Source organism: Bombina bombina, chromosome 6, assembly GCF_027579735.1.
Source record: "Bombina bombina isolate aBomBom1 chromosome 6, aBomBom1.pri, whole genome shotgun sequence".
In the NCBI taxonomy this organism is placed as follows: Eukaryota; Metazoa; Chordata; class Amphibia; order Anura; family Bombinatoridae; genus Bombina; species Bombina bombina.
Genome location: NC_069504.1, coordinates 337612964 through 337636276, shown reverse-complemented (window position 1 = coordinate 337636276; position 23313 = coordinate 337612964). Strand labels below are relative to the sequence as shown.

Genomic DNA, 23313 nt, shown 5'->3' with positions numbered 1-23313 from the left:
AAGCATGGAAATTCTGAAATTAAACTCCCAATCAAATGTGTTGTATTTTATTATAATTTTCAAAGTCTCTTGAATAGAGTAGTTTAGTAATTGAATTTCCATGCTGTTTAGCATTAGACATAATTAGCTTATTTTGAAAGCACCTAAGACACATCTGTTCTTTTCTGTGCTGCAATCATGAAACTTAGTATTCCACCTCTGGCTGATTGCAGTACAGAGGGTATAAAGATGTAATTTGCTGCTCTGCTTAACCCTATTTAACAACTAACCTATGCAATAAACAGGAATTTTTAAAAAAAATATTTTATTTCATATTTTATTTCATCAAAATGTATTTCTTAAAATTCTCCAACATAAACATTGTTACAAATTTTAACTTTTAAAAACAAGTTTACATAAATAATGAAAAAAAAAAATCCAATTTGTAGACTACTATCTTTCAATCACCAGCTTGCTTCATGTTTTTTTTCTTTTTCTTTGAGTCCAAGTAATTCAGTTTTAAGATCTCCGGGTCTGGGTGGAATATCAGGCACACTCTGAAAGACAAATGATATAGTTATTAATCACTGTATAATTATAAAGTATTGCACACAAACTATATATTATAGACATAAAGTGCCAGATTACAAGTAGAGCGCTAAATAATATATCGCTTTGATAAAAGCGATATTTGCACTCCATTGTGTAATACCAGTTCACGATAACGAGTGCTGGTATTATTACAAGTTTTAAGCAATGCGAACACGACCTTGCGTTCATACGTCGGAGACGGCATCAGAACTTCAGCACCAGCAAAGTGGGTAAGTCACGCAGTGATGGCAGAAAATATAAATATACATTTATATGATTATATAATATATATTTATGTGTCTATACACATATTAACACATAAACTTATATGTATATACAGTAAGCATATACATACATACATATTTATTGGGAACACACAATTCCCCATAGACTGCAATGTAAAGTCACTTTTCAGTGCCGTTTCTTTTTTCTAACACCCCACTCCCACCAACTTTAACCCCATTGGGGGCAGATTTATAAAATTAACCAGTCACTTGTAATGACTGATTAAATATTGCGCGTCCATTTGCGGGTGAGCGATAATTTAGCGCTCCACTTGTAATTTGAAATGATTCAGTGATATATCTTATTATACAGACAGAATACAAATTTCACAGCTCTTCAGTAACTGAAAAACCATAAACAATATTTTAGGGAAGAAATAACCATTCATTTATATTCCAAATATGCTATTAATTTACACATCAAAAAAAAAAAAAAGAAGAATCCGGATCAAAAATGTGGATACAGGGAGCACAAAAGGTATTAGTGCTATTGTACATTGCTGAAGCTCAATCAGTCCAAAGTTATTTTTAGTCCCAGAGGAATAGTTTAGAGTGTGCTAACATCTTCGTGTTGGATTGCAGGGTGTGCTAACTCTTACAAATATCAGACTCCTATGGGGCGTGCAGTTAATTTAGATTGGATATCACTCGAGCGCCAAGCCGATCATGCTCAAGTAGTAGAGTTTTTATCTAGTTCTGTGCTATACTATTTTAATTAAAGTTAAGTATAAAGCACTTCATAAATACACCTTTGATCCCTTCCTAGTCACGCTCCCTGTTTTTTAATAAGATTTTGTTCATAAGTGTGTTCATAAGATATGTTACTGTAAAATGAAACAGGCTATATATAGGTGGAGCATTTTGCTTTATACTTGACCCTCTTTATAAACTTTGGTGCACCACAGGACCGGGCATTTCAGACTAAAACTTCCCCATTTTTGTAATCACTTCATTAAAACAGAAATAGAGCCTTTTTTTTTTTTATTTACCCATCAAAAAGGAAATTTATGCTTACCTGATAAATTTATTTCTTATACGATATGACGAGTCCACGGATTTTATCCTTACTTATGGGATATTGTCTCCTGGTCAGCAGGAGGAGGCAAAGAGCACCACAGCAGAGCTGTATATATAGCTCCTCCCTTCCCTCCCCCTCCAGTCATTCGACCGAAGTTAGGAAGAGAAAGGAAAAGCCAAGGTGCAGAGGTGACTGAAGTTTAACAAAAATAAAGGCCTGTCTTAGAAAATGACAGGGTGGGCTGTGGACTCGTCATATCGTAAAAGAAATACATTTATCAGGTAAGCATAAATTTCCTTTTCTTTTACAAGATATGACAAGTCCACGGATTTCATCTTTACTTATGGGATACAATACCAAAGCTATAGGACACGGATGAAAGGGAGGGACAAGACGGGAACCTAAACGGAAGGCACCACTGCTTGAAGAACCTTTCTCCCAAAAACAGCCTCGGACGAGGCAAAAGTGTCAAATTTGTAAAATGTGGAAAAAGTGTGAAGAGAAGACCAAGTTGCAGCCTTGCAAATCTGTTCAACAGAAGCATCATTTTTAAATGCCCACGAGGAAGCCACAGCCCTAATAGAATGAGCCGTATTCTTTCAGGAGGCTGCTGTCCAGCAGTCTCATATGCAAAACAGATGATACTCTTCAGCCAAAAAGAAAGAGAGGTAGCCATAGCTTTCTGGCCCCTACGTTTCCCAGAAAAAACAACAAATAAAGAAGATGAGTGACGAAATTCCTTAGTCGCCTGCAAGTAAAACTTCAGGGCACGGACCACGTCCAAGATATGTAACAGACGCTCCTTCTTAGAAGGATTAGGACACAATAAAGGAACAATAATTTCCTGATTAATATTTTTGTTGGAAACAACCTTAGGAAGAAAACCAGGTTTGGTACGTAACACTACCTTATCGGAATGAAAAATAAGTTAAGGAGAATCACATTGTAAAGCTGAAAGCTCAGAAACTCTGCGGGCAGAAGAAATAGTAACCAAAAAACAAAACTTAATATCTATGGAATGCATAGGTTCAAACGGAACCCCTTGAAGAATCTTAAAAACTAAATGCAAACTCCAAGGAGGAGCAATAGGTCTAAATACAGGCCTGAGACTATTCAGAGCCTGACAAAAGGATTGAACATCTGGAATATCTGCCAGATGTTTGTGAAGCAAAATAGATAAAGCAGAAATTTGTCCCTTTAAGGAACTTGCTGATAACCCTTTCTCCAATCCTTCTTGGAGAAAGGATAAAATCCTAGGAATCCTACTTACTCCATGAGTAGCCCTTGGATTCACCCCAATAAAGATATTTACGCCATATCGTATGGAAATCTTTCTTGTAACAAGCTTACGTGCCTGGATCAAGATATCAATGACCAACTCTGAGAACCCTCGCTTAGATAAAATCAAGCGTTCACTCTCCAAGCAGTCAGCTGCAGAGGATCCCTGAAAGAGAAGGTCCTGCACCTCAATGGAAGCTTCCACAGCGGCAGAGGGGACACGTCCACCAGATCGGCATAACAATTCCTGCGAGGCCATGCAGGAGCGATGAGAATCACAGAAGCCCTCTCCTGTTTGATCCTAGCAATCACCCGGGGAAGGAAAGCAAACGGTGGAAACACATAACCTAGGTTGAACGACCAAGGCACTGCAAAGGTATCTATCAGTTCGGCCTGAGGATCCCTGGACCTGGATCCGTATCTCGGGAGCTTGGCATTCTGACGAGATGCCATAAGATCCAGCTCTGGTCTACCCCATCTGAGAATCAGAGTGGCAAAGACCTCCGGATGGAGTTCCCATTCCCCTGGATGAAACGTCTGACTGCTAAAACAAAACGCTTCCCAGTTGACCACTCCTGGGATGTAGATCGCTGACAGATAACAAGAGTGAGCCTCCGCCCACCAAATTATATTAGATACTTCTGTCATCGCTAAGGAACTCTTTGTTCCTCCCTGATGATTGATGTAAGCCACAGTCGTGATGTTGTCCGACTGAAATCAATGAATTTAGCCGAAGCCAACTGAGGCCAAGTATGAAGCGCATTGAATATTGCTCTCAATTCCAGAATATAGATTGGAAGTAGAGACTCCGACCGAGTCCACACACCCTGAGTTTTCAGGGAATACTAGACTGCACCCCATCTTAGTAGGCTGGCGTCCGTTGTCACTATCAACCATGAGGGTCTGCGGAAGCACGTCCCTTGGGACAGATGATCCTGCGACAACCACCAAAGAAGAGAGTCTCGTCTCCTGATCCAGATCTATCTGAGGAGACAAATTAGCATAATCTCCATTCCACTGTCTGAGCATGCTCAGTTGTAGAGGTCTGAGATGAAAACGAGCAAACGGAGAGATGTCTATTGCCTCCACCATCAATCCAATTACCTCCATCTGAGCCACTGATGGCCGAGGATTGGACGGAAGGGATCGGCATGTATTCAGAATCTTTAACTTTCTGACTTCCGTCAAGAAGATTTTCATGGATATAGAATCTATTAGAGTTCTCAGGAAAGGAACCCTTGTCTGTGGATTAGTGAACTTTTTTCTAGATTCACCTTCCACCCGCGAGTCCTCAGAAAGGACCGAAAAACGTCGGTATGAGACTTTGCTAGAAGATAGGACGATGCCTGGATCAGATATCGTTCAGATAAGGCGCCACTGCAATGTCCCGCGGTCTCAGAACCGCCGACAGAGACCCCAGAATCTTCGAGAAACTTCTGGGAGCCGTGGCTAGACCGAAAGGACGAGCCACAAACTGAAAATGTTTGTCCAGAAAGGTAAATCTCAGGAACTAGTGAAGAACTCTGTGATAGACACAAGAAGATATAAATCTTTTAGATCCAATGTCGTCTGAAATTGACTCTCCTGGATCAATGGAAGGATAGAGCGATAGTGTCCATCCAAAATGAAGGAACTGCGAGAAACTTGTTGATACTCCTGAAGCCTAAAATAGGTCTGAGGGCTCCCTCCACTCTGGAAATATAAAAACAGAAGTGAAGAAGCCCCGCCCCTGTTTCAGTATGGGGACGGGAACAAGTATCTCATGTAAAAGAGGACTCATACACAAGGTAAGAACGCCTCACTTCTTTTCCGGACCGTAACCGGTAGTAACCCCTTCATGCTGACTCGGAACAGCAGCAGACTTCTTGGGGCATTTATCCCTGATCAAAAATTGGTGAGGACTCCAAGTGAACCAGACAGTTTCTTTTAGGTACTTATATCCTGGAATAGCAACCACTTAAAATACATGCATGTATGTATTGAGTACTTGTAAAGCACGGCTAAGGGCCCATAAGGGTCTCAAGGAGTGGTTCATTTATCGACCTCGGAAGGAGAACAGGCTGTTGTGAAAGAAACCTTACTCACAAAACTCTTATAGTTCCCCTTGCGCTTCTGCAGCAAGGGAGAACCAACAACGTTTACTCAAAAAAAGTAAATTTATGCTTACCTGATAAATTGATTTCTTCTATGATACGACGAGTCCACGGATTCATCCTTTACTTGTGGGATATTATACTCCTGCTAACAGGAAGTGGCAAAGAGCACCACAGCAGAGCTGTCTATATAGCTCCTCCCTTGACTCCACCCCCCAGTCATTCGAACGAAGGTATAGGAAGAATAAGGAGAAACTACAAGGTGCAGAGGTGACTGAAGTTTTAAATCAAAAACTTGGTCTCGTGTCATAGAAGAAATCAATTTATCAGGTAAGCATAAATTTACTTTTCTTCTATAAGATACGAGTACACGGATTCATCCTTTACTTGTGGGATACAATACCAAAGCTACAGGACACGGATGAACGGGAGGGACAAGACAGATACCTAAACAGAAGGCACCACTGCTTGAAGAACTTTTCTCCCAAAAATAGCCTCCGAAGAAGCAAAAGTATCAAATTTGTAAAATTTGGAAAAGGTATGAAGTGAAGACCACATCGCAGCCTTACAAATCTGTTCAACAGAAGCATCGTTTTTAAAAGCCCATGTGGAAGCCACCGCTCTAGTAGAGTGAGCTGTAATTCTTTCAGGAGGCTGCTGTCCAGTAGTCTCGTATGCCAAACGGATGATGCTTTTCATCCAAAAAGAAAGAGGTAGCCGTAGCTTTTTGACCTCTACGTTTTCCAGAATAGACAACAAACAGAGAAGATGTTTGACGGAAATCCTTGGTCGCTTGCAAGTAAAACTTCAAGGCACGAACCACGTCCAAGTTATGTAACAGACGCTCCTTCTTAGAAGAAGGGTTAGGACACAGAGAAGGAACAACAATTTCCTTTTTAATATTCTTATTAGAAACAACCTTAGGAAGGAATCCAGGTTTGGTACGCAAAACCACCTTATCAGAATGGAATATAAGATAAGGCGAATCGCATTGTAATGCAGATAGCTCAGAAACTCTTTGAGCAGAAGAGATAGCAACTAAAAACAGAACTTTCCAAGATAGCAGTTTATTATCTATGGAATGCATAGGTTCAAACGGAACCCCTTGAAGAACTTTAAGAACTAAATTCAAACTCTATGGCGGAGCAACAGGTTTAAACACAGGCTTAATTCTAACCAAAGCCTGACAAAATGACTGAACGTCTGGGACATCTGCCAGACGCTTGTGAAGTAAGATTGACAAAGCAGAAATCTGTCCCTTTAAGGAACTAGCTGATAACCCCTTCTCCAACCCTTCTTGGAGAAAGGACAAAATCCTAGGAATCCTGATCTTACTCCATGAGTAGCCTTTGGATTCGCATCAATAAAGATATTTACGCCATATCATAAATTTTCCTAGTGACAGGCTTTCGGGCCTGACTCAAGGTATCTATGACCGACTCAGAGAATCCCCGCTTAGATAACATCAAGCGTTCAATCTCCAGGCAGTCAGCCGCAGAGAAAACAGAATTTATGTTTACCTGATAAATTTCTTTCTCCTACGGTGTATCCGGTCCACGGCTTCATCCTTACTTGTGGGATATTCTCTTCCCCCACAGGAAGTGGCAAAGAGAGCACACAGCAGAGCAGTCTATATAGCTCCCCATTAGGCTCCGCCCCCCCCAGTCATTCGACCGACGGTTAGGAGAAAAAGGAGAACCATAAGGTGCAGTGGTGACTGTAGTTTACAAAAAATAAATTTAAACCTGACCAAAATGCCAGGGCAGGCCGTGGACCGGATACACTGTAGGAGAAAGAAATTTATCAGGTAAACATAAATTCTGTTTTCTCCTACATTGATGTATCCGGTCCACGGCTTCATCCTTACTTGTGGGAACCAATACCAAAGCTCTAGGACACGGATGAAGGGAGGGCACAAGTCAGGTAACCTAAACGGAAGGCACCAATGCTTGCAAAACCTCTCTCCCAAAAATAGCCTCCGAAGAAGCAAAAGTATTGAATTTGTAAAATTTGGCAAACGTATGCAGTGAAGACCAAGTCGCTGCCTTACAAATCTGTTCAACAGAAGCCTCATTCTTGGAAGCCCATGTGGAAGCCACAGCTCTAGTAGAGTGAGCTGTAATTCGTTCAGGAGGCTGCCTTCCAGCAGTCTCATAAGCCAACCGGATGATGCTTTTCAGCCAGAAAGACGGAGAGGTCGCAGTCGCCTTTTGACTTCTCCTCTTGCCAGAATAGACGACAAACAAGGACGATGTTTGTCTGAAGTCTTTAGTTGCTTTTAGATAAAACTTTAAAGCACGAACCCCATCAAGATGGTGTAATAGACGTTCCTCGTTAGAAACTGGATTAGGACACAGAGAAGGAACAACTATTTCCTGGTTGATATTCTTATTGGAAACCACTTTTGGAAGAAAACCAGGTTTGGTACGTAAAACGACCTTATCTGTATGAAACACCAGATAGGGTGAATTACACTGCAAAGCAGACAATTCATAAACTCTTCTAGCAGAAGAAAAAGCTACAAAAACAAAACTTTCCAAGATAGTAACTTAATATCTATGTAATGAAGTGGTTCAAACAGAACCCCTTGAAGAACTGAAAGAACTAAATTTAGACTCCATGGAGGAGCCACAGGTCTGTAGACAGGCTTGATTCTGACTAAAGCCTGTACAAACCCTGAATATCTGGCATGGCTGCCAGACGCTTGTGTAACCAAACAGACAGAGCAGATATCTGTCCCTTAAAAGAACTAGTTGACAGACCTTTCTCCAATCCTTCTTGGAGAAAAGATAGTATCCTTGGAATCCTAATCTTACTCAATGAGTAACCCTTGGATTCGCACCAGCAAAGATATTTCCGCCATATCTTATGGTAAATTTTGCTGGTGACAGGCTTTCTAGCCTGGATCAGAGAATCTATAACTGATTCTGAAAACCCACGTTTAGCTAGAATCAAGCGTTCAATCTCCAAGCAGTCAGTTGCAGAGAAAACAGAATTTATGCTTACCTGATAAATTACTTTCTCCAACGGTGTGTCCGGTCCACGGCGTCATCCTTACTTGTGGGATATTCTCTTCCCCAACAGGAAATGGCAAAGAGCCCAGCAAAGCTGGTCATATGATCCCTCCTAGGCTCCGCCTACCCCAGTCATTCGACCGACGTACAGGAGGAAATATGCATAGGAGAAAACATATGATACCGTGGTGACTGTAGTTAGAGAAAATAATTCATCAGACCTGATTAAAAAAACCAGGGCGGGCCGTGGACCGGACACACCGTTGGAGAAAGTAATTTATCAGGTAAGCATAAATTCTGTTTTCTCCAACATAGGTGTGTCCGGTCCACGGCGTCATCCTTACTTGTGGGAACCAATACCAAAGCTTTAGGACACGGATGAAGGGAGGGAGCAAATCAGGTCACCTAAATGGAAGGCACCACGGCTTGCAAAACCTTTCTCCCAAAAATAGCCTCTGAAGAAGCAAAAGTATCAAATTTGTAAAATTTGGCAAAAGTGTGCAGTGAAGACCAAGTCGCTGCCTTACATATCTGGTCAACAAAAGCCTCGTTCTTGAAGGCCCATGTGGAAGCCACAGCCCTAGTGGAGTGAGCTGTGATTCTTTCAGGAGGCTGCCGTCCGGCAGTCTCATAAGCCAAACGGATAATGCTTTTAAGCCAAAAAGAAAGAGAGGTAGAAGTTGTTTTTTGACCTCTCCTTTTACCAGAATAAACAACAAACAAAGAAGTTTGTCTGAAATCTTTAGTGGCCTCTAAATAGAATTTTAGAGCACGGACTACGTCCAAATTGTGTAACAAACGTTCCTTCTTTGAAACTGGATTCGGGCACAAAGAAGGTACAACTATCTCCTGGTTAATATTCTTGTTGGAAACAACTTTCGGAAGAAAACCAGGCTTAGTACGCAAAACCACCTTATCTGCATGGAACACCAGATAGGGCGGAGAACACTGCAGAGCAGATAACTCAGAAACTCTTCTAGCAGAAGAAATTGCAACCAAAAACAAAACTTTCCAAGATAATAACTTAATATCTACGGAATGTAAGGGTTCAAACGGAACCCCTTGAAGAACTGAAAGAACTAGATTGAGACTCCAGGGAGGAGTCAAAGGTCTGTAAACAGGCTTGATTCTAACCAGAGCCTGAACAAACACCTGAACGTCTGGCACAGCTGCCAGCCTTTTGTGAAGTAAAACAGATAACGCAGAAATCTGTCCCTTCAGAGAACTTGCAGATAATCCCTTCTCCAAACCCTCTTGTAGAAAGGATAAAATCCTAGGAATTTTTATCTTGTTCCATGGGAATCCTTTAGATTCACACCAATAGATATATTTTTTCCATATCTTATGGTAAATTTTTCTAGTTACAGGCTTTCTAGCCTGAATAAGAGTATCTATTACAGAATCTGAAAACCCACGCTTTGATAAAATCAAGCGTTCAATCTCCAAGCAGTCAGTTGGAGAGAAACCAGATTCGGATGTTCGAATGGACCTTGAACAAGAAGGTCCTGTCTCAAAGGTAGCTTCCATGGTGGAGCCGATGACATATTCACCAGGTCTGCATACCAAGTCCTGCGTGGCCACGCAGGAGCTATCAAGATCACCGAAGCCCTCTCCTGGTTGATCCTGGCTACCAGCCTGGGAATGAGAGGAAACGGTGGGAAAACATAAGCTAGGTTGAAGGTCCAAGGTGCTACTAGTGCATCTACTAGAGTCGCCTTGGGATCCCTGGATCTGGACCCGTAACAAGGAACCTTGAAGTTCTGACGAGACGCCATCAGATCCATGTCTGGAATGCCCCATAATTGAGTTATTTGGGCAAAGATTTCCGGGTGGAGTTCCCACTCCCCCGGATGGAATGTCTGACGACTCAGAAAATCCGCTTCCCAATTTTCCACTCCTGGGATGTGGATTGCAGACAAGTGGCAGGAGTGATCCTCCGCCCATTGAATTATCTTGGTCACTTCCTCCATCGCCAGGGAACTCCTTGTTCCCCCCTGATGGTTGATATAAGCAACTGTCGTCATGTTGTCTGATTGAAACCTTATGAATTTGGCCTTTGCTAGATGAGGCCAAGCTTTGAGAGCATTGAATATCGCTCTCAGTTCCAGAATGTTTATCGGGAGAAGAGATTCTTCCCGAGACCATAGACCCTGAGCTTTCAGGGGTTCCCAGACCGCGCCCCTGCCCACCAGACTGGCGTCGGTCGTGACAATGACCCACTCTGGTCTGCGGAAGCTCATTCCCTGTGACAGATTGTCCAGGATTAGCCACCAACGGAGTGAATCTCTGGTCCTTTGATCTACTTGAATCGTCGGAGACAAGTCTGTATAATCCCCATTCCACTGTCTGAGCATGCACAGTTGTAATGGTCTTAGATGAATTCGTGCAAAAGGAACTATGTCCATTGCCGCAACCATCAATCCTATTACTTCCATGCACTGTGCTATGGAAGGACGAAGAACAGAATGAAGAATTTGACAAGAGCTTAGAAGTTTTGATTTTCTGACCTCTGTCAGAAAAATTCTCATTTCTAAGGAGTCTATTATTGTTCCCAAGAAGGGAACTCTTGTTGACGGGGAAAGAGAACTTTTTTCTATGTTTACTTTCCATCCGTGAGATCTGAGAAAGGCTAGGACGATGTCCGTATGAGCCTTTGCTTTTGAGAGAGACGACACTTGAATCAGGATGTCGTCCAAGTACGGTACTACTGCAATGCCCCTTGGTCTTAGAACCGCTAGAAGGGACCCTAGTACCTTTGTGAAAATTCTCGGAGCAGTGGCTAACCCGAATGGAAGTGCCACAAACTGGTAATGCTTGTCCAGAAAAGCGAACCTTAGGAACTGATGATGTTCCTTGTGGATAGGAATATGGAGGTACGCATCCTTTAAATCCACCGTGGTCATGAATTGACCTTCCTGGATGGTAGGAAGGATCGTTCGAATGGTTTCCATTTTGAACGATGGAACCCTGAGAAATTTGTTTAGGATCTTGAGATCTAGAATTGGTCTGAACGTTCCCTCTTTTTTGGGAACTATGAACAGGTTGGAGTAAAACCCCATCCCTTGTTCTCTTATTGGAACTGGATGAATTACTCCCATCCTTAACAGGTCTTCTACACAATGTAAGAATGCCTGTCTTTTTATTTGGTTTGAAGATAATTGAGACCTGTGGAACCTTCCCCTTGGGGGTAGTTCCTTGAATTCCAGGAGATAACTTTGAGAAACTATTTCTAGTGCCCAAGGATCCTGAACATCTCTTGCCCAGGCCTGAGCAAAGAGAGAAAGTCTGCCCCCCACCAGATCCGGTCCCGGATCGGGGGCCATCCCTTCATGCTGTTTTGGTAGCAGTGGCAGGCTTCTTGGCCTGCTTACCCTTGTTCCAGCCTTGCATCGGTCTCCAGGCTGGTTTGGGTTGAGAAGTATTACCCTCTTGCTTAGAGGATGTAGAAGTAGAGGCTGGTCCGTTTCTGCGAAAGGGACGAAAATTAGGCTTATTTCTAGCCTTAAAAGACCTATCCTGAGAAAGGGCGTGGCCCTTTCCTCCGGTGATGTCTGAAATAATCTCTTTCAAATCAGGCCCAAACAGTGTTTTGCCCTTGAAAGGGATGTTAAGCAATTTTGTCTTGGAAGACACATCCGCTGACCAAGACTTCAGCCAGAGCGCTCTGCGCGCCACGATAGCAAACCCTGAATTTTTCGCCGCTAATCTCGCTAATTGCAAAGCGGCATCTAGAATAAAAGAGTTAGCCAATTTAAGTGCATGAACTCTGTCCATAACCTCCTCATACGAAGATTCTTTATCGAGCGACTTTTCTAGTTCTTCGAACCAGAAACACGCTGCCGTAGTGACAGGAACAATGCATGAAATTGGTTGAAGAAGGTAACCTTGCTGAACAAACATTTTTTTTTTTTTTTAAGCAAACCCTCTAATTTTTTATCCATAGGATCTTTAAAAGCACAACTATCTTCTATGGGAATAGTAGTGCGTTTGTTTAGAGTAGAGACCGCCCCCTCGACCTTAGGGACTGTCTGCCATAAGTCCTTTCTGGGGTCGACTATAGGAAATAATTTCTTAAATATAGGGGGAGGCACAAAAGGTATGCCGGGCCTTTCCCATTCCTTGTTTACTATGTCCGCCACCCGCTTGGGTATAGGAAAAACATCGGGGGGCACCGGAACCTCTAGGAACTTGTCCATCTTACATAATTTCTCTGGAATTACCAAATTGTCACAATCATCCAGAGTAGATAATACCTCCTTAAGCAGTGCGCGGAGATGTTCTAATTTAAATTTAAATGTTACAACATCAGGTTCAGCTTGTTGAGAAATTTTTCCTGAATCTGAAATTTCTCCCTCAGACAAAACCTCCCTCCTGGCCCCTTCAGATTGGTGTGAGGGTATGTCAGAAGCGTTATCATCAGCGTCCTCTTGCTCTTCAGTGTTTAAAACAGAGCAATCGCGCTTTCTTTGATAAGTAGGCATTTTAGATAAAATATTTTTAATAGAATTATCCATAACAGCCGTTAATTGTTGCATAGTAATAAGTATTGGCGCACTAGATGTATTAGGAGCCTATTGTGTGGGCAAAACTGGTGTAGACACAGAAGGGGGTGATGCAGTACCATGCTTACTCCCCTCATCTGAAGAATCATCTTGGGCACTATTATTATCTGTGGCATCATTGTCCCTACTTTGTTTGGACACCATGTCACAATTATCACATATATTTAAATGGGGAGACACATTGGCTTTCATACATATAGAACATTGTTTGTCTGATGGTTCAGACATGTTAAACAGGCTTAAACTTGTCAACAAAGCACAAAAAACGTTTTAAAATAAAACCGTTACTGTCACTTTAAATTTTAAACCGAACACACTTTATTACTGAATATGCGAAAAAGTATGAAGCAATTGTTCAAAATTCACCAAAATTTCACCACAGTGTCTTAAAGCCTTAAAAGTATTGCACACCAAATTTGAAAGCTTTAACCCTTAAAATAACGGAACCGGAGCCGTTTTTACATTTAACCCCTATACAGTCCCAGGAATCTGCTTTGCTGAGACCCAACCAAGCCCAGAGGGGAATACGATACCAAATGACGCCTTCTATAAGCTTTTTCAGTGGATCTTAGCTCCTCACACATGCATCTGCATGCCTTGCCTTCCAAAAACAACTGCGCATTAGTGGCGCGAAAATGAGGCTCTGCCTATGACTAGAGAAGGCCCCCATCTGAAAAAGGTGTCCATACAGTGCCTGCCGTTTTTTAACAACAATCCCCAAGATTATAATAACTATAAAGCGCTATAATCTGTCAAATATGCTTAGCAAGTAATCGTTTTAGCCCAGAAAAATGTCTACCAGTTTTTTAAGCCCTTATAAAGCCTTTATTCTTATACTTAATCTAAGAAAATGGCTTACCGGTCCCCATAGGGAAAATGACAGCCTTCCAGCATTAACAAGTCATGTTAGAAATGTGGCCATCATACCTCAGGCAGAAAAGTCTGCCAACTGCTTCCCCCAACTGAAGTTACTTCATCTCAACAGTCCTGTGTGGAAACAGCAATCGATTTTAGTAACGTCTGCTAAAATCATCTTCCTCTCACAAACAGAAATCTTCTTATCTTTTCTGTTTCAGAGTAAATAGTACATACCAGCACTATTTTAAAATAACAAACACTTGATTGAAGAATAAAACTACATTTAAACACCAAAAAACTCTTAGCCATCTCCGTGGAGATGTTGCCTGTGCAACGGCAAAGAGAATGACTGGGGTAGGCGGAGCCTAGGAGGGATCATATGACCAGCTTTGCTGGGCTCTTTGCCATTTCCTGTTGGGGAAGAGAATATCCCACAAGTAAGGATGACGCCGTGGACCGGACACACCTATGTTGGAGAAACTAGGTTTGGATGTTCGAATAGACCTTGAATTAGAAGGTCCTGCCTCAAAGGCAGCTTCCATGGTGGAACCGATGACATATTCACCAGGTCTGCATACCAAGTCCTGCGTGGCCACGCAGGAGCTATAGAATTACCGAAGCCTTCTCCTGCTTGATCCTGGCTACTAGCCGGGGGAGAAGGGGAAACGGTGGAAAGACATAAGCTAGATTGAACGACCAAGGCGCTACTAAGGTATCTACCAATGTCGCCTTGGGATCCCTGGACCTGGACCCGTAACGTGTAACTTTGGAGTTCTGACGTGACGCCATCAAATCCAGATCTGTAATGCCCCATAGCTGGGTCAGCTGAGCAAAAAACCTCCGGGTGGAGTTCACACTCCCCCGGATGGAAAGTCTGAAGACTCAGATAATCCGCTTCCCAGTTGTCCACTCCTGGGATGTGAATTGCTGATAGATGGCAGGAGTGATCCTCTGCCCATTTGATGATCATGGATACCTCCCTCATCGCCAGGGAACTCTTTGTTCCCCCCTGATGATTGATGTACGCAACAGTCGTCAAGTTGTCCGACTGAAATCTGATGAATTTGGCCTCCGCTAGTTGAGGCCATGCCTGGAGCGCATTGAATATCGCTCTCAATTCCAAAATGTTTATCAGGAGAAGAAATTCTTCCCGAGACCATAGACGCTGAACCTTCAGGGACTTCCAGACCGCGCCCCAGCCTAAGAGGCTGGCGTCGGTCGTGACAATGATCCACTCCGGTCTTCGGAAACTCATTCCCTGAGACAGGTGATCCTGAGACAACCACCAGAGGAGTGAGTCTCTGGTTTGCTGGTCCATCTGAATCTGGGGAGAAATATCTGCATAATCCCCATTTCATTGTTTGAGCATGCACAGTTGCAATGGTCTTAAATGAATTCGAGCAAAAGGAACCACGTCCATTGCCGCAACCATTAGTCCTGTTACCTCCATGCACTGAGCTATGGAGGGTTGAGGAATGGATTGAAGAACTCGACAAGTGTTCAAAAGTTTTAATTTCCTGACCTATGTCAGAAAGATTTTCATTTCTACCGAGTATATTATTGTTCCCAGGAAGGGAACCCTTGTGAACGGGGACAGAGAACTTTTTTCTATGTTCACCTTCCACCCGTGAGACCTTAGAAAGGCTAGAACAATGTCCGTATGAGCCCTTGCTTTGTGAAAAGACGACGCCTGTATTAAATGTCGTCTAGTTAAGGTGCTACTGCAATGCCCCTTGGCCTTAGCACCGTTAGAAGGGACCCTAGCACCTTTGTGAAAATTCTCGGAACAGTGGCCAATCCGAAGGGAAGAGCCACGAACTGGTAATCCGAATGGTTTACATTTGGAATGATGGAACTCTGAGCAATTGGTCTAGGATCTTTAAATCCAGAATTGGCCTGAAAGTTCCTTCCTTTTTGGGAACTACAAACAGGTTTGAGTAAAATCCCAGTCCTTGTTCTGCTGTTGGAACTGGGTTGTGATATACCTTTAAATTTGCACATCACAAGTACTTCCTTCCTATTTAAGGAAACACTCTAGCCTCATTCTGGGCCTGAAAATTGAAGTTGTTCCTTCACAGTTCACTTTGTCTCCTGTGAAATAACTTTGTTCTTAGACTTTACTAAGTCTTTCAGGTCCTTAAGCTCATTTCTTACTATATGCGCTGCATATTCTGTTGCTACCTTTACTCCCTACCGGAACCAGCCTCCCAGATTACTACGCTTACCGGAACTTCTTACTACAGACGCCGAAGTCGCGCTCACACTGAGCAGTCACCGGAGCTCAATCTGCCTGCCTGTCAGCTCCTCTTAGCTCTCTCATACCCACGCTGCCTCAACCTCCCTGGTTACAAGCTAAGTACCACTCTCCACGCACAAATACTTACCTTGTTATTTTTGCATCAATCCTATATACGATTGCCTTTTTGTATATTAACCTATCATCTGGAAAAGTGCTTTTGATACGTACTTGGGATATATGAGAGTGTGTTTGGACTGTACATATTTTATTGAGTGCTTGTGTGAGTGCGTGAAAACCTTGCTTATACATAAAAGCAACAACTTTACCCTGGATATTATTGAACTGCCATTTGAGTGATTTAACCCATTTATTACTCTCATTTTCTCTGTGGTTCTCCTTGTTATATCGTTCTTATATCAGTGCCTATCCACATTTCCTTATGTGTTATTGCAAGATATAATTTCATGTATATTAAATCAATTACTAAACTAATGCCTCACCTTATATAACAAGTTGAACAAGTTATTTCTTCTTGATTATTATAAGAAAAGAGCAACAAAACCTTTATTTTTGTCATAGATTTGTATTCACCATTTAAAGTGATTGTGAATATCACATGGGTTTATCATTCCCATTTTTAAAAGGTACTCTACGCAATGTAAGAATGCCTGTCTCTCTATCTGGTCTAAAGATAAGCGAGACAAGTGGAACCTTCCCCTTGGAGGAAGGTCCTTGAATTCTAGAAGATACCCCTGAGAGACAATTTCTAGTGCTCAGGGGTCCGGAACATCTCTTGCCCAGGCCTGAGCAAAGAGAGAAAATCTGCCCCCTACTAGATCCGGTCCCGGATCGGGGGCTACCCCTTCATGCTGTCTTGGTAGCAGCAGCAGGTTTTTTGGCCTGTTTACTCTTGTTCCAGCCTTGCAATGGTTTCCATGCTGGTTTGGGCTGGGGTGCATTACCCTCTTGCCTAGTGGCTGTAGAGGTAGAAGCCGGTCCGTTCCTGAAACTACGAAAGGAACGAAAATTAGACTTATTTTTAACTTTGAAAGGTCTATCCTGTGGAAGGGCATGGCCCTTTCCCCCAGTGATATCTGAAATAATTTCTTTCAACTCTGGCCCGAATAGGGTCTTACCCTTGAAAGGAATATTAAACAATTTTGTTTTGGACGACACATCCGCCGACCACGATTTTAGTCAAAGCGCTCTACGCGCCACTATTGCGAAACCAGAATTTTTCGCCGCTAATTTAGCTAACTGAAAAGCGGCATCTGTCATGAAAGAATTAGCCAACTTCAGGGCGTGAATTCTATCCATGACTTCATCCTAAGAAGTCTCCTTCAGGAGCGAGTTTTCTAATTCCTCAAACCAAAAAGCAGCTGCAGTGGTTACAGGAATAATGCAAGAAATTGGTTGAAGAAGAAAACCTTGTTGAACAAAAATTTTCTTAAATAAACCTTTACTTTGAAAACTGCCCCCTCTACCTTAGGGACCGTCTGCCACGCGTCCCTTCTGGGGTCAACAATGGGGAACATTTTCTTAAATATAGGAGGGGGGAACAAAAGGTACACCTGGTTTCTCCCACTCATTCACTATATCCGCCACCCTCTTAGGTATCGGAAACGCATCAGTGTGTACTGGGACCTCTAAGAATTTATCCATTTTACACAATTTTTCTGGGACCACCAAAGGGTCACAATCATCAAGAGTAGCCAGGACCTCCTTAAGTAGAGCGCGGAGGTGTTCTAGCTTAAATTTAAATGCTATGGTATTAGGCTCTGCCTGCTGAGAAACTTTTCCTGTGTCAGAAATTTCTCCCTCAGACAGGCCCTCCCTCACCGCCAAGTCAGATTGATGCGAGGGCACTACAGATAAATTACCCTCTGCGTCTACTTGCTCATTTTCTGTATTTAAAACTGAGCAATCACGCTTCCTAGGAAAGCTGGCAGTTTGGATAAAAATGCTGCGATAGAATTATCCATTACTGCTGCTAACTGTTGCATAGTAATCGCAATTGGTGCGCTAGATGTACTGGGCATCGCCTGCGCGGGCATAGCTGGCGTTGACACAGAAGGAGAGGAAAGCAAGCTATTTTCACTACCTTCAGCTAAAGAATCATCTTGGGCTATATTTTTAAGTGTGATTGTACTGTTCTTAAGCTGTTTGGACGCTATGGCACACTTCACACATAAATTTAATGGGGGAACCACCTTGGCCTTTGGACATACAGAACATAGGCTATCTGAAGACTCAGACATGTTTAACAGACTTAAAACAGAACTACAATGCAATAAAAATTATTTTTGACAAAAACGTTACTGTCTCTTTAAATAATAAAAAAGCACACTTTTTTACTGAAATATTAAAAACCCATGAAATAAACATCCGATTTTAATGAAATTTTCACCACAGTCTTAATGCTTTGAAAAGATTGCACACAAAGTTTAAGATCAATTAACCCCTTAATGCCCAAACCGGAGCTAATAACAGTTATTAACCAGTTAACACACTACAGTACTAGCTACAGCTTTCACTGTAGCCTTTTACCTTAATTAGGGATTATTTTAGCAGGAAATAAGCCTCCCTGGAGTCTTTTATGATGCCTCTTGACTCCCCACATGAAGCTGCATGGATTGCCTAGGCAAAAACAACTGCACAATTGAGGCCTAAAAATTAGGCCTCCTCCCTCTTCATTCTAGAGTGGAGGGGCCTTTCTGACTAGATTTAGGTGTCCAAATAAGTGCCAGGCCGAAATTAAACCCCAAAAGTGTTTTAAAGTCTGAAAAAACACCTTATTTATAGTGAAAAACATGCTAAAAAGCAATCTATTTTAAAGCCCACAATAGTGTCAACCAGCATAGAGCCCTAAATATAAGCCAGAGTCTATTAGAAAAAAAATGGCTTAACAATCCCAGAGGGAATTTCTGACAGTCTTCTAGCATTACATGGTCTTGTTAGAAAAATGCCTGATCATACCTGAAGCAGTTAAGCCTGCAAACTGTTCCCCCCAACTGATGTTCTCTGATTTCAACAGTCCTGCGTGGGAACAGCAATGGATTTTAGTTACTGGTGCTAAAATCATACTCCTCTCAACAGAAATCTTCATCACTTTCTGCTGTAGAGTAAATAGTACAAACCAGCACTATTTTAAAATAACAAACAAAGAAATAAAAAACTACAACTAACACCACATACTCTTTACCACCCCCGTGGAGATGCTACTTGTTCAGAGCGGCAAAGAGAATGACTGGGGGAGCGGAGCCTGAGGGGAGCTATATAGACTGCTCTGCTGTGTGCTCTCTTTGCCACTTCCTGTGGGGGAAGAGAATATCCCACAAGTAAGGATGAAGCCGTGGACCGGATACACCAATGTAGGAGAAACTAGATTTGGATGTTGGAACGGACCCTGAATGAGAAGGTCCTGTCTCAGTGGCAGTTTCCACGGTGGCAGAGATGACATTTCCACCAGATCTGCATACCAAGTCCTGCGTGGCCACGCAGGTGCTATCAAAATTACCGAAGCCCTCTCCTGTTTGATTCTGGCAATCAGACGAGGAAGGAGAGGAAAAGGAGGAAACACATAAGCCAGGTTGAACGACCACGGTACAGCTAGAGCATCTATCAGTACTGCTTGAGGATCCCTTGATCTGGACCCGTAACAAGGAAGTTTGGCATTCTGACGAGATGCCATCAGATCCAATTCTGCTGTGCCCCATTAATGAATCAATTGTGCAAACACCTCCGAATGGAGCTCCCACTCCCCCGGATGAAAAGTCTGACGACTGAGAAAATCCGCTTCCCAGTTTTCCACTCCTGGGATATAGATTGCTGATAGATGGCAAGAGTGAGTCTCTGCCCATTGAATGATTTTTGAAACCTCCATCATCGCTAGAGAACTATTTGTTCCCCCTTGATGATTGATATATGCTACAGTCGTGATATTGTCTGACTGGAATCTTATGAACTTCGCCGAAGCCAGCTGAGGCCACGCCTGAAGCGCGTTGAATATCGCTCTCAGTTCTAGAATATTTATTGGAAGGAGAGCCTCCTCCTGAGTCCACACACCCTGAGCCTTCAGGGAATTCCAGACTGCACCCCAGCCCAAGAGGCTGGTGTCCATCGTCACTATGACCCATGCTGGCCTGCGGAAACACCTTCCCTGGGACAGATGATCCTGTGACAACCACCAAAGAAGAGAGTCTCTGGTCTCTTGATCCAGATTTATCTGAGGAGATAAATTTGCATAATCCCCATTCCACTGTCTGAGCATGCATAGTTGCAGTGGTCTGAGATGCAAGCGAGCAAACGGAACTAATGTCCATTGTCGCTACCATTAGTCCAATTACCTCCATACACTGAGCCACTGACGGCCGAGGAATGGAATGAAGTGCTCGGCAGGTGGTTAAGATCTTTGATTTTCTGACCTCCGTCAGAAAAAATTTCATGTCTACCGAGTCTATCAGAGTTCCTAGGAATGGAACTCTTGTCAGAGGAACTAGTGAACTCTTCTTTATGTTCACCTTCCACCCGTGAGATCTTAGAAAAGCCAACACGATGTCCGTGTGAGATTTGGCTAGCTGGAAAGTTGACGCCTGAATCAAAATATCGTCCAGATAGGGCGCCACTGCTATGCCCCGCGGCCTTAGAACCGCCAGAAGGGACCCTAGCACCTTTGTGAAAATTCTGGGAGCTGTGGCCAACCCGAAAGGAAGGGCCACAAACTGGTAAATGCTTGTCCAGGAAGGCGAACCTGAGGAACTGGTGATGATCTTTGTGGATAGGAATGTGAAGATACGCATCCTTCAAATCCACGGTTGTCATATATTGACCATCCTGGATCATTGGTAAAATTGTCCGAATGGTCTCCATCTTGAGATGGGACTCTGAGAAACAGATTGGAGTAAAACCCCTGCCCCTGTTCTGCTTTTGGAACTGGGCAGATTACACCCATAGTATATAGGTCTTCTACACAGCGTAAGAACGCCTCTCTTTTTGTCTGGTTTACAGACAACCTTGAAAGATGAAATCTCCCACTTGGAGGAGAATCTTTGAATTCTAGATGATACCCCCTGGGTCACGATTTCTAAAGCCCAGGATTCCTGAACGTCTCTTGCCCAAGCCTGAGCAAAGAGAGAACGTCTGCCCCCTACTAGATCCGGCCCCGAATCGGGGGCTGCCCCTTCATGCTGTCTTGGTAGCAGCAGCAGGCTTCTTGGCCTGTTTACCTTTATTCCAGGTCTGGTTAGGTCTCCAGACTGACTTGGATTGAGCAAAATGCTCCAAGCTTTGTGGCAGTGGAGGAGGTAGAGGGACCACCTTTGAAGTTTCGAAAGGAACGAAAATTATTCTGTTTGGCCCTCTTTCTATGTGTCTTATCCTGAGGAAGGGCGTGGCCTTTTTCTCCAGTGATGTCGGAAATGATCTCCTTCAGTTCAGGCCCGAATAGGGTCTTACCTTTGAAAGGAATAGCTAATAGCTTAGATTTTGACGACACATCAGCAGACCAGGACTTAAGCCATAACGCTCTACGCGCTAAAATGGCAAAACCTGAATTCTTTGCAGCTAATTTAGCCAGTTGAAAAGCGGCATCTGTAATAAAAGAATTAGCTAGCTTGGGAGCCTTAATTCCATCTAAAATATCATCTAATGGGGTCTTAACCTTAAGAGGCTCCTCTAGAGCCTCAAACCAAAAAGCAGCTGCAGTAGTTACAGGAACAATGCACGCTATAGGTTGTATAAGAAAACCCTGATGAATAAACAATTTTTTTTTTTTTATCCATAGGATCTTTGAAAGCACAACTGTCCTCAATAGGTATAGTTGTACGCTTAGCCTGGGTAGAAATAGCTCCCTCCACCTTAGGGACCGTCTGCCACGCATCCCGAATGGTGTCAGATATGGGAAACATTTTCTTAAAAGTAGGAGGGGGAGAGAACGGAATGCCTGGTCTATCCCATTCCTTAGTAACAATGTCCGAAATCCTCTTAGGGACTGGAAAAACAGTGTAAGTAGGGACCTCTAGATATCTATCCATTTTACACAATTTCTCTGGTGGAATTACAATAGGGTCACAATCATCCAGAGTCGCTAAAACCTCCCTGAGCAACAAGCAGAGGTGTTCAAGCTTAAACTTAAAGGCCGTCATATCTGAGTCTGTTTGAGGGAACATCTTTCCTAAATGAGAAAGCTCTCCCTCAGACAGCAATTCCCCCACCCCCCAACTCAGAACATTGTGAGGGTACATCGGAGATGGCCAATAAAGCGTCAGAGGGCTCAGCATTTACTCTACTACCGGACCTACTGCGCTTCCCCTGCAAACCAGGCAGTTTAGATAATACCTCTCTGAGGGTAGTAGACATAACTGCAGCCATATCTTGCAGGGTGAAAGAATTAGACGCACTAGAAGTACTTGGCGTCGCTTGGGCGGGCGTTAAAGGTTGTGACACTTGGGGAGAGGTAGATGGCATAACCCGATTCTCTTCTGACTGAGAATCATCCTGAGACATACTTTTATCAGCTAAAATATGTTCTTTGCAATGCAAGGCCCTTTCAGTACATGAGGGACACATTTTAAGTGGGGGTTCCACAATGGCTTCTAAACACATGGAATATTGACTTTCCTCAATGTCAGGCATGTTAAACAGGCTAGTAATGACCACAAACAGGTTTGAAAACACTTTATTTAGTGAAAAAATAACAATCTTAAAAAACGGTACTGCGCCTTTGAGAAAAAAAGCATACAATTTTTCCAAAACTGCTTTAACACAATAAAATTATGCCAATTTTATGAAAAAAGCATCCCAACATGACAGCTAAGTTTGCCCCACAAGGAAAGGAATACTTAACCCTTACCAAAAAAAGTTATGCATAAAAACGCTAATTTCAGATAAAAAAACACCCCCAGCACCTCGCCACAGCCCTGCTGTGGTGCCTACCTGCCCTCAAGGGTCTGCAAAATCGGATTAAACCTTCGATTAGGCCCAATACTGTTCTGAAAGGCCCACCGGAGTTGGAGCTTGCTGTTTGTCTGGGAAAAACAGCTGAGCAACTGAGGCGCGAAAATAGGCTCCGCCCATCTCACTCGATGTCTCACAGCCTACAATAACCGCACCAGAGCGGTCTAAAACCTAGCCATGTGGGTTCATAAACCCATAAATAAGCCATGTGTACCCTCTTATACCCATGTGGGTTCATATAAAGTAGAAAAACGTCTATCATAAAAAACGTTATCTGTAACTCCCAGTCATCAAAACATTTCCCACAAACATCGTAACATCAGTGTCAACCATTTTTTCATAGCCCAATATGCAAGTTCAGTAATACCCCTCTTTATACTTTAGGATTACTGCTTACCCTTTCCCTCATGGGGATACTGTTAGCCAATTCTGAAATAACAGTC

At 42.9% G+C, this 23313-nt stretch overlaps 1 long non-coding RNA gene across 1 annotated transcript in view; it reads right to left on the bottom strand.

The window, feature by feature from the left end:
• Positions 1–300: 300 nt before the first annotated feature.
• Positions 301–23313, bottom strand: part of LOC128662924 (uncharacterized) — a 57676-nt gene continuing 34663 nt past the window's right edge. Inside the window, exon 2 of the long non-coding RNA XR_008402822.1 lies at positions 301–536. This is a non-coding gene — a long non-coding RNA (uncharacterized LOC128662924). The remainder of the gene's footprint in view (positions 537–23313) is intronic.